Here is an 11,616-nt window from a genome sequence, read left to right as displayed (position 1 = left end):
CGTACTCCATCATCCGGAAGGAAGAAGTGGTTGTAGCTTTGAAGAAGATGAAGCATAAAAAAGCAATAGGCCCAGACAATATACCAATCGAAGTGTGGAAACTTTTGGGAGAGACAGGTATAACATGGCTCACTGACCTTTTCAATAGGATTTTGAAAACGAAGAAGATGCCAAATGAGTGGCGAACGAACACTTTGGTGCCTATCTACAAGAATAAGGGCGACGTACAAAATTGCATGAACTATAGGGGTATTAAGCTAATGAGTCATACAATGAAGCTCTGGGAGAGAGTCATTGAGCATAGATTGAGGCAAGAGACACGGGTTTCGGACAACCAATTCGGGTTCATGCCAGGGCGCTCAACCATGGAGGCAATCTATCTCTTACGAAGATTGATGGAAAGATATAGAGATGGGAAAAAGGATTTACACATGGTCTTTATAGATTTGGAAAAAGCGTATGATAGGGTCCCAAGAGACATTCTTTGGAGGATTTTAGAGAAGAAAGGAGTACGAGTAGCATATATCCAAGCTATAAAGGATATGTATGAAGGAGCAAAGACTGCCGTAAGAACTCATGAAGGACAAACCGAAAGCTTTCCCATAACTGTAGGATTACATCAAGGCTCATCCTTAAGTCCTTACCTTTTTGCGTTGGTAATGGATGAGTTAACAGGACATATTCAAGATGATATTCCTTGGTGTATGCTTTTCGCAGACGATATAGCGTTGATAGATGAAACTCAGGAAGGGGTAAATGCAAAGCTTAACCTTTGGAGAGAAGTGTTGGAATCTAAAGGTCTTCGCCTAAGCCGATCAAAGACAGAATATATGGAGTGCAAGTTCAGTGCAAATGGAGGCCAAAACGAGTTAGGGGTGAGGATCGGAGATCAAGAAATACCAAAGAGCGACCGTTTTCGTTACCTATGATCTATCTTGCAAAAGAACGGAGAATTAGATGGAGATCTCAACCATAGAATACAAACTGGATGGATGAAGTGGAAGAGTGCATCCGGCGTGTTGTGTGACCGCCGTATGCCACTGAAGCTCAAGGAAAAATTTTATAGGATGGCAATAAGGCCGGCGATGCTGTATGGCACAGAATGTTGGGCGGTGAAACATCAACACGTACACAAAATGGGTGTAGCGGAGATGAGGATGCTTCGTTGGATGTGTGGGCACACGAGAAAGGATAAGATTAGGAATGAGGATATCCGGGGTAAAGTAGGAGTAGCCGAAATTGAAGGAAAGATGAGAGAAAATCGGTTACGGTGGTTTGGACATGTGCAAAGAAGGCCTACTGACGCTCCGATTAGAAGATGCGACTATGGGACAGAGGTTCAGGGCCGAAGGGGTAGAAGAAGACCTAGGAAAACTTTGGAAGAGACTCTAAGAAAAGACTTAGAGTACTTGGATCTAACGAAGGACATGACACAGGATCGAGCACAATGGCGTTCTAAGATTCATATAGCCGATCCCACTCAGTGACTTGGATTTTCCAAGTCTCCAACCGAGAAGTTTTCCTCACTCGGGAAATTAAGGGAACACTACCCCAACCTACATGCTCCACTCAGAAAGCTTCAACATACAAGCTTCAACAAAAGAAAATTCAAAGAACTTAGCGAAGAAGGCTTTGGTGTATTTAACACAATACGTTGAAATGAAGGAAAGCTTATTTATTGATATCCCCGATAAGCTACAAATATGTACATATGCATGAGTCAAAATAAACACACAAGAGGGAGCCTTCACAAAGGTTGCTTAGGAGAAGTCTCAGCAGTCGGTAGAGCCCCAGAAAGAGAAGGCACCGGAGGGGGATCATTTGGAGCCTCAGTACTGGACAGAACCCTAGAAGGAGGAGGCATCAGAGGTTGATCATTCGGAGCTTCATTATGCGGTATAGCCCCAGAAGATGAAGGCAATAAATGCCTTTGGAACAAACCCACAAATCTCTGATGATCAAGTAAAACCTGACCATCAGTTTCCTTCATCTGGTCAAGCTTCCTCTTCATGTTTGTAGCATAGTCATGTGCGAGCCGGTGCAACTGTTTATTCTCATGCTTACTTCTAAGTATCGGAGTGTGGTGTCGTCTTGACTTGCCTTATCTGTCTCATAGGTAGATGTGGCATCTTCTCTGGAAGTACTCTTACTCCATCCAGGGGTGGTATCTTTAACTGGTGGAGATGCACAAGGTAATGTATCAATTTCACTTGAAGCTTACTTGTAGTTTCAGGCTTGGTCAAGCGCGATACAAACCATGTAGTAGGAGTCCCCCAAGTCGCCGAGCTAGGGGGTCTGCTGAAAGAGGTGACAGACAAGGTAAGCAATCAGAGCTCCGACTGATTGTTCACCTTCTCCCCATCTTGCAGCAGCATGAATGATAAAGAGAAGAAAAATGAGAAGAGATGATATGAGATACTTTTGCTTTTGAAGAAGTAACTTTCCACAGGCTTATTCTTGAACTGAGCTGGAGGGTTTTCTGGTTTCCTCCAGAGTATAAGGCCGACTGAAGAATTTGAGGGTCAAAACAAGTCCATCAAATCTAGAGTACGTTCCACCCTGCTGATATGGGATACTTTTGCTTTTGACAGAGTAATGGATGTATCGGCACGTGTGCTGTTACGCTTGTCTCCACATGCTTCCTTGTATCCTTTGCACTTGCCCTATCTGTTCCTCAAGCAGATGCGGAATCTTCCCTGGAAACATAACATGTTGAAGATGAGTACTCGAGAGCAATGCCAGGTAAGTAATCAGGTAAGGGGTTCCAGGCAGTCAGTTCCTGGCTGGAAGCTTGATTCCAAGTGCTGACTGATTGCTCTCTTTCTCCTTGTCTTGCAGGTAAAAACAAGGCCAAAGGAAAAGACAGGGAAAAAGCATGATATGGGATACTCTTGCTTTTAACCCTGATGATATGAGATATTCTTGCTCTAGTATAGCTTGTTTGCAGAGGTATTATCGGGGGGAAAGAAAGCTGAATATTTCGAAAGGCTTCGTTGGGAGTGCCCTCTCAGATATGATGAAGGGTTAAGCATTTTTGCAGGTCTGCCTGTCCGTTGGGGATGGAAGTTGACATATATAGGAGTCTCCCTAACAACAAGTAGTAATGCTATTCCTTTACCCTGCTTGGTCATAGCACGGTAGTGGGAGCTGCCAGTTTCACATGTTTTAACTCTGTCAGAGCACTTTGAAAAAGTGGTATGTGGTATCTGGCTCTCGAGATTCGGAAAACGATGCCTCTTCGATTTTTGAGAAAGCAATCATGCTGGGGGTCTGGCTCTCGAGATTCGGAGAGCAGTGTCTCTTCGATTTTTGAGGAAGTAATCATGTTGGGAGTCTGGCTCTTGAGATTCGGAGGGCGGTGCCTCTTCGATTTTGGAGCAAGCAATCCTGTTGGGAGTGTTGTCTCGAATGTGAGTAAAGGTTGGACATGTTTGCTAGTCTACCTTGCCACGAAGCACAAAGGTTGACACACAGGGACTTTCCAATTATCCAGCAATGGTACTGTTCCTTTACCCTCTCTTCGCTTTTGAGAAAGTAGTCATGTTGGGAGTCTGGCTCTCGAGATTCGGAGGACGGTGCCTCTTCGATTTTGGAGCAAGCAATCTTATTGGGAGTGTTTTCTCGAATGTGAGTAAAGGTTGGGCATGTTTGCTAGTCTACCTTGCCACGAAGCACAGAGGTTGACACACAGGGACTTTCCAATTATCCAGCAGTGGTACTGTTTCTTTACCCTTATGGGTAATAATATGGTAGCTAGACCTTCAAAATTTATGTGTCTAAACTTTGTTAGTGCTGTTTCTTTGCTATTCTTTTACCTTTCTTGGTCAGAGCGATGTAGTGGGAGCTGCAAGCTTCACGTGCTCAACTTTGGCAGAGAACTTTGGCAAAGTTATCTGTGGTACCCATGAGCTATTGTTGCGTGTGACAGGTGCTGACAAGGCTAGAAAAGTAGGTGCCTCTTCGATTTCTGAGATCGGCCCTCGTGGTCTCTGAGCAGCCCAGCTTTTGAGAAAGCGAGCGCCTCTTCGATTGATTCGGAGAACGATGCCTCATCGATTTTTGAGAAAGCAATCATGCTGGGGGTCTGGCTCTCGAAGATTCGAGAAGCAGTGTCTCTTCGATTTTTGAGAAAGTAATCATGTTGGGAGTCTGGCTCTCGAGATTCGGAGGGCAGTGCCTCTTCGATTTTGGAGCAAGCAATCTTGTTGGGAGTGTTTTCTCGAATGTGAGTAAAGGTTGGGCATGTTTGCTAGTCTACCTTGCCACGAAGCACAGAGGTTGACACACAGGGACTTTCCAATTATCCAGCAATGGTACTGTTCCTTTACCCTCTCTTCGATTTTTAAGAAAGTAGTCATGTTGGGAGTCTGGCTCTCGAGATTTGGAGGACGGTGCCTCTTCGATTTTGGAGCAAGCAATCTTATTGGGAGTGTTTTCTCGAATGTGAGTAAAGGTTGGGCATGTTTGCTAGTCTACCTTGCCACGAAGCACAGAGGTTGACACACAGGGACTTTCCAATTATCCAGCAGTGGTACTGTTCCTTTACCCTTGTGGGTAATAATATGGTAGCTAGACCTTCAAAATTTATGGGTCTAAACTTTGTTAGTGCTGTTTCTTTGCTATTCTTTTACCCTTCTTGGTCAGAGCGATGTAGTGGGAGTTGCAAGCTTCACGTGCTCAACTTTGGCAGAGAACTTTGGCAAAGTTATCTGTGGTACCCGTGAGCTATTGTTGCGTGTGGGAAGTGGGTGATTGAATAGTAAGATTCATGTGTTTTCTACTTCCCCAGAAGTCTTCGACAGAATGCCCATAATTTCCGCAAAGCTGAGTGTGCGTGTGACAGGTGCTGACAAGGCTGGAAAAGTAGGTGCTTCTTCGATTTCTGAGATCGGCCCTCGTGGTCTCTGAGCAGCCCATCTTTTGAGAAAGCAAACCTCTTCGATTTCTGAGATCGGCCCTCGTGGTCTCTGAGCAGCCCAGCTTTTGAGAAAGCAAACCTCTTCGATTTCTGAGATCGGCCTTCGTGGTCTTTGAGCAGCCCAACTTTTGAGAAAGCAAACGCCTCTTCGATTTCTGAGATTAACCCTCGTGATCTCTAAGCAGCCCAACTTTTGAGAAAGTAAACGCCTCTTCGATTTCTGAGCAGGCGCCTCTTCGATTTCTGAAGCTCCGTCGGGTGCAGATTTTTATAGGGGCTGGCATTAAGTTTCAAAGCACACTTGAATCACCACCAGTAGAAGCTTCCTTCTTGCACTTCTAAGATCTTGATTTGTCCGACCTCTTCTCTCTTCAACACCTTTGAAAATGTCTGGCCCCTCCGACCGTCGTTTTGACTTGAACCTTGTTGAAGAGGCAGCCCCGCCTTCTCCAGACAACATATGGCGCCCATCCTTCGTCTCCCCTACTGGTCCTCTTACCGTTGGGGATTCCGTGATGAAGAATGATATGACCGCTGCGGTGGTGGCCAGGAACCTTCTCACTCCCAAAGATAACAGACTACTTTCCAAACGGTCTGATGAGTTAGCTGTTAAGGATTCGCTGGCTCTCAGTGTTCAGTGTGCAGGTTCTGTGTCTAATATGGCCCAACGCCTATTTGCTCGAACCCGCCAAGTTGAATCATTGGCGGCTGAAGTGATGAGTCTCAAACAGGAGATTAGGGGGCTAAACTAGACTCAAAGAACTTAAAACAAAGTCAAAGGACTCAAAACAAGCTAAAAACGCTTAAATCTGCCTAAAAACACAAACTAGGCAGATTTGGACTCTAACACACTTTTGGGACACCTAAAAACACAAATCAAAATAGATTTTGACTAATAAAACACTTTAAAGTAAAGGGGGTTTTGGTTTTGACGAATTTGAAAACAAAACAAGTAAATTAAAGAACTAATGAAATCTGCACGAATTTGAGTAAATTGAATGGATGGAAGGCTAGCTAGGAGGTTCTTCTCCACACATGACATACTTGCACATAAACCAATTTTTAGTTGTTCTTTCGATCAATCATGAAACTCAACACCCCAGGTTAATTAAGTCTGCTTAAATTAACCTTCAAGTTCTCCTTAAGTTATTGAATTGGATGGGAAAGCGCATACAACAATTCAAGCATTCTTCAAAAGTTCTTTACGTGAACAGCACAATAAAGATACAATCAAAGATCATTAAGCATTATGAAAACTATAAGTATTGACGAGGCATTCGTTACTATGATGAGCATGAAACTCCTGCCAAGAATTTATTTAACGCGATCGTTTATAAGCGACCTCCACTACTTGTGAATATAAGTTTGTAACTATTAGGTGAAACTCACTTATACTCTAGCATCATATTCATGCATGCAAACTAAGTGTGCACTCTTAATAAACATACAGGAATAAGTTATCAATCAAGCAGTTAAACAAATTGAATTCACAACTTATGAAATCACAACTGAAGGTAATCAAATCATATTGCAAGCATGAACATGGTTTCGAATTCCCCCTAGCTAAGGGGGGTTTAGTTCCTCATACTCACAAAGCAAAGATAAACAAATTTAGACATTGAAAACAAAAGAATGAAAACACCTAAAAACGCTCTAACAATCCAACTTGAATGGCAAGCACGTCCAAGGGTCCTCCTTCTTCTCTTTGTTGCGGCACAAGGTGTGGTTTGATGGATGAGTGGTAAATTATGGTGGTGGATGGATATAGGTGAGTTATGGTGAAGGGTGGATGCGTGGATTGTGTTCTCTCAGCCAAGGAATGAAAGTGTAAGTGTATGGAGTTGTGAGATATGAATGTAGTGTCTTTTGATGGATCTTTTTCTCCCCCCCGTTGTTATGGTGAAGGGTGGATGTATTTATAGGCTAGGGAGAGGACCACCATCTTATTAAGATGGTAGTGGTGTATGTTGTGGTAATGAGTGGATGTAATGGGTGTAGTGGGTGAGTGTTTGGTAATGAGTGGATGTAATGGGTGTAGTGGATGGATGTTTGGAGTTGTAGGTCAACACACTTGCACACACACATGCTGATTTCTAGCCTTCAAATCTTCAAAAACGTCCATCCTCATGTCTCCATGCTTGCACTATCCAATCTTGGTCCAAAAATGCTCCAAAATGCTCCGAATAGCACTTTGTTTCTAACTTTGTTATTTGAACCTACAAACACACGAAAATAGCTTAAAATACATAATTGACTAAGAAATAACAACATAAATGCACAAGAACAAGCTAACTAAGTCGCATAAATATGCTCTTATCAAATTCTCCCACACTTAGCTTTTGCTAGTCCTCGAGCAAAACAAAACAAACGAAACAAACAAAACATAACCTAGACCTTCCAACATTTGCCTCAGGGATTTTCAATGAAACATGACATGCCAAATATCACCACTTACATAGATTTAAGCAATCCTTACCCTCGAGCATACTTAATCATAGTCACCATTCACTAACTCACATTTAATCAATTAAAACAACATTTTGAATGTAGTGACATGCCTTAGAGAATTCCCTCAATTCCTTACTAGATACTCTCTATTTTCACACACATTTTCTGACTGCACACCTTACACTAGTTATATGTGAGAAGATTGATGTAAACATGGAAGACTAGTACTCATATATGTTATAACAAAGAAAGCAATTTCTGGAGTTAATAAGCATGTTTAGATATGATCTCATGAATGGTATGCTACAACTTAGATGCGAGAACCAGTGACACCATATGCTCATACCGATTTCGAACTCCACAAATTGAAACACACAACACTCAAGATTGAAGTCAAGGGTTGTAATAGGGCTTGGGGGTAATGGCTAACAAAGAAAGGATAGGAATAACAAACGTTTCGTGATTACGAGATCATTCTCCCACAATATTTCCGAATGTCATTTGTACTAAATCATTCACTTGTACTCACTAAAGGAGAGCTTGAACCTATGTACTTGTGTAAACCCTTCACAATTAATGAGAACTCTTCTATTCCGTGGACGTAGCCAATCTGGGTGAACCACGTACATCTTGTGTTTGCTTTCCTATCTCTATCCATTTATATACTTATCCACACTAATGACCGGAGCAATCTAGCGAAGATCACAAAAAGTGACCGTTTTCGCTACCTAGGATCTATCTTGCAAGAGAACGGAGAATTAGATGGAGATCTCAACCATAGAATACGAGCTGGATGGATGAAGTGTAAGAGTGCATCCGGCGTGTTGTGTGACCGTCGTAGGCCTCTGAAGCTCAAGAGAAAATTTTATAGGACGGCAATAAGACCAGCGATGTTTTATGGCACAGAATGTTGGGCGGTGAAGCATCAACACGTACACAAAATGGGTGTAGCGGAGATGAGGATGCTTCGTGGGATGTGTGGGCACACGAGAAATGATAAGATTGGGAATGAGGATATCCGAGGTAAAGTAGGAGTAGCCGAAATTGTAGGAAAGATGAGAGAAAATCGGCTGACTGACACTCCGGTTCGAAGATGTGACTACGGGACAGAGGTTCAGGGCCGAAGGGGTAGAGGAAGACCTAGGAAAACTTTGGAAGAGACTCTAAGAAAAGACTTAGAGTACTTGGATCTAACGGAGGACATGACACAAAACCGAGCGCAATGGCGTTCTAGGATTCATATAGCCGACCCCACTTAGTGGGAAAAGGCTTTGTTGTTGTTGTTGTTGTTGTATATGGGCCAAATATTATTCAAAAGATTAGAGAAAGTTCATGAGTAATGCTATTCATACTATGTTTTTGTACCATATTTTCATATCACCTTAGGTGGCATTTGATGTGGACAGCCATATCATTTGAATGAATCAAAATTTTAAATTTAGTTCATTATTTAATAAACTAGTAATTAAGAAAAATTAGTTAATTAAATGATGATTGTGGTATACGAGGAGTCTTTCTCCTTCATTTCCTTGGGTTTTGCAAAATTTTCAAATGATGTGGTTGTCCACATCAGATGCCACCTAAGATGGTATAGAAATGTGGTATAAAAACATGGTGTGAATAGCATTACTCAAAGTTCATTTCCAATCACTTTCCTTTTGTATATCATAGTTATATGAATATGATGCTATTAGGCGACCTCAAACTAACAAGGTTTTCCGCTTTACGAGGGTTAGAAGGAACATCTATCGTACGCAGCTTTACCCTTGTTTTCCAAAGATATTGTTTTCACGACTAGAACCCGTGATTGTTTTCACGACTAAAACCCGTAACATTTTGGTCACAAAGGAGTAACCTTTCCGTTGCGCCCTCATATGATAATATTTTATATTTTATTTTTAAAAGGTCTATTGCTTGTCATTTTGAACAAGGATTTAGGGATGATTAAAGTGGAGAAGATCTAATGCATGTTAAAGTAAGACTTACAAAATAATTAAGCAAGAAATCGTCATGAATGATATGTTTATTTTTGAACTCAATAGGAACGAAGCTTCTTACGTAAGAGGTGGATTATTCGCAATTTAATTTGATCTACAACTAGATTGCAAATGTTTGTCCTCTGTCCGAAAGCCTTGGTTGTCTTTTGACCTAAATAGGTAAACAAACTTTTTGCATACAAGTGGTAAATTGCTCTGACAAATAGGTTTTCTTTATCGACTCATTGAGTTTTGTATTCAAACTCTTCTCCTCTTAGTAAACTCATTTTATAGCAAAAATTTAAGTCGTGGATTTAAAAAAATAAAATAAAATTTACACAATCACGATAAGCTGTTAGTCGTTTTCAAGTATTTGAGTTAACCAAAAACAGCCCTTGTAGAAACAGCTATATGATACTATTATGATAAGGGGCGATCTCAAACTAACAAGGTTTTCAGCTTTGCAAGGATTGGAAGGAACATCTATTGTACGCAGCTTCATCCTTATTTTCTAAAGAGATTGTTTTCACGACTAGAACCCGTAACCTTTTGGTCACAAAGAAGCAACCCTTCCGTTGGTCCAAAACTCGTCCTCATATGATAATATTTTATATTTTATTTTAAAAAGTCTATTGCTTGTTATTTTGAATAAGGATTTAGGGATGATTAAGGTGGAGAAGATCTAATGCATGTTAAAGTAAGACACACAAAATAATTCGGGAAGAAATCGTCATGAATGATATGTTTATTTTTGAACTCAATAGGAACGAAGCTTCTTTACGTAAGTAAGAGGTGGATTATTCGCAATTTAATTTGATCTACAACTAGATAGCAAATGTTTGTCCTCTGTCCGAAAGCCTTAGTTTTCTTTTGAACTAAATAGGTAAACAAACTTTTTACATGCATGTCGTAGATTGCTTTGACGGATAGGTGTTCTTCATTGACTCATTGAGTTTTGTATTCAGACTCCTTTCCTCTTAGTAAGCTCATTTTATAGCAAAAATTTAAGTCATGGATTTAAAAAATAAAATAAAATTTACACAATCAGAAGAAGTTGCTTAATCGTTTTCAAGTATTTGAGTAAACAAAAAACAGCCCTTGTAGAAACAGCCACTCGGAGAAACTCCATATGAACAAGTCATGTTTGATGCAAAATTCAAACACGAAAGAGGAATACACCAGAGTATAAGACGTTGGGAATCTGCTTTTCTTTTAGCTAGTAATTGATTAATGTTAATTACTTAATCAAGTTGAACCATGTTTCTTTGGTGCGGAAATAGAGTGCCTACCTAACTATTTTCGAGCTAATCTCTAAAACCTTCTAATCCTTCTCCTTAAGCACAAATAATCTGCAAACTGAAAGCAAAGTGAACCAAACGAAAGAGGAAAATACAATAATTTTGTTGACTTAGCAGAAATTAGTAATTTTATAATAATAAACTTCGACATCATGTAGAAAAGCATATAATATATATGAAGCTAGCTGAGCTGTGAGATGATTTGATATCTATGGTCATGGTTATCAAAGTGGAATTCGATAATATATAAAAGGAACAACCAAAGTGGGAAATATATTTTAATTATCATGTTGGAAATATTTTGTAAGATCCCACATCGTTCAGGGGAGTAGATCATGTAAGTCTTATATGTATATTTTCATCTTTACCTAGTACGAGACCTTTTGGGAGCTCACTGGCTTCAGGTTCCATAGGAACTCCGAAGTTAAGCGAGTTCGCTCGAGAGTATTTCTATGATGGATGGCCCAATAGGAAGTTCTCGTGTGAGTCCCCAAAAACAAAACTGTGAGGGTGTGGTCGGGGCCCACATCGGACAATATTGTGCTACGGCGGTGTCAAACCCAGGATGTGATGGGGGCTCAGGCCAAGATGTGACAATTTGGTATCAGAGCCAATTCCTGGCCGTAAGTGTGCCAACGAGAACCTCGGGCCCCTAAGGGGGGTGGATTGTAAGATTCCACATTGTCCAGAGAAGTGGATCATGTAAGCTTTATATGTATATTACCATCTCTATCTAGCACGAGGCATTTTGGTAGCTCACTGGCTTCGAGTTTCATCGGAATTCCGAAGTTAAGTGAGTTCGCTTGAGAGCATTTCCATGATGGGTAACCCACTGGGAAGTTCTTGTGTCCCATAAACAAAACTGTGAGGGTGTGATCGGGGCCCAAAGCGGACAATATCTTGCCACGACGGAGTCGAACCCGGAATGTGATATATTTTATTATTAATTAGTACAATATATTTTTTTTTGGAAGTA

Source organism: Malus domestica, chromosome 08, assembly GCF_042453785.1.
Source record: "Malus domestica chromosome 08, GDT2T_hap1".
Taxonomy (NCBI): Eukaryota; Viridiplantae; Streptophyta; class Magnoliopsida; order Rosales; family Rosaceae; genus Malus; species Malus domestica.
Note: the sequence above shows the minus strand (reverse complement) of the source record.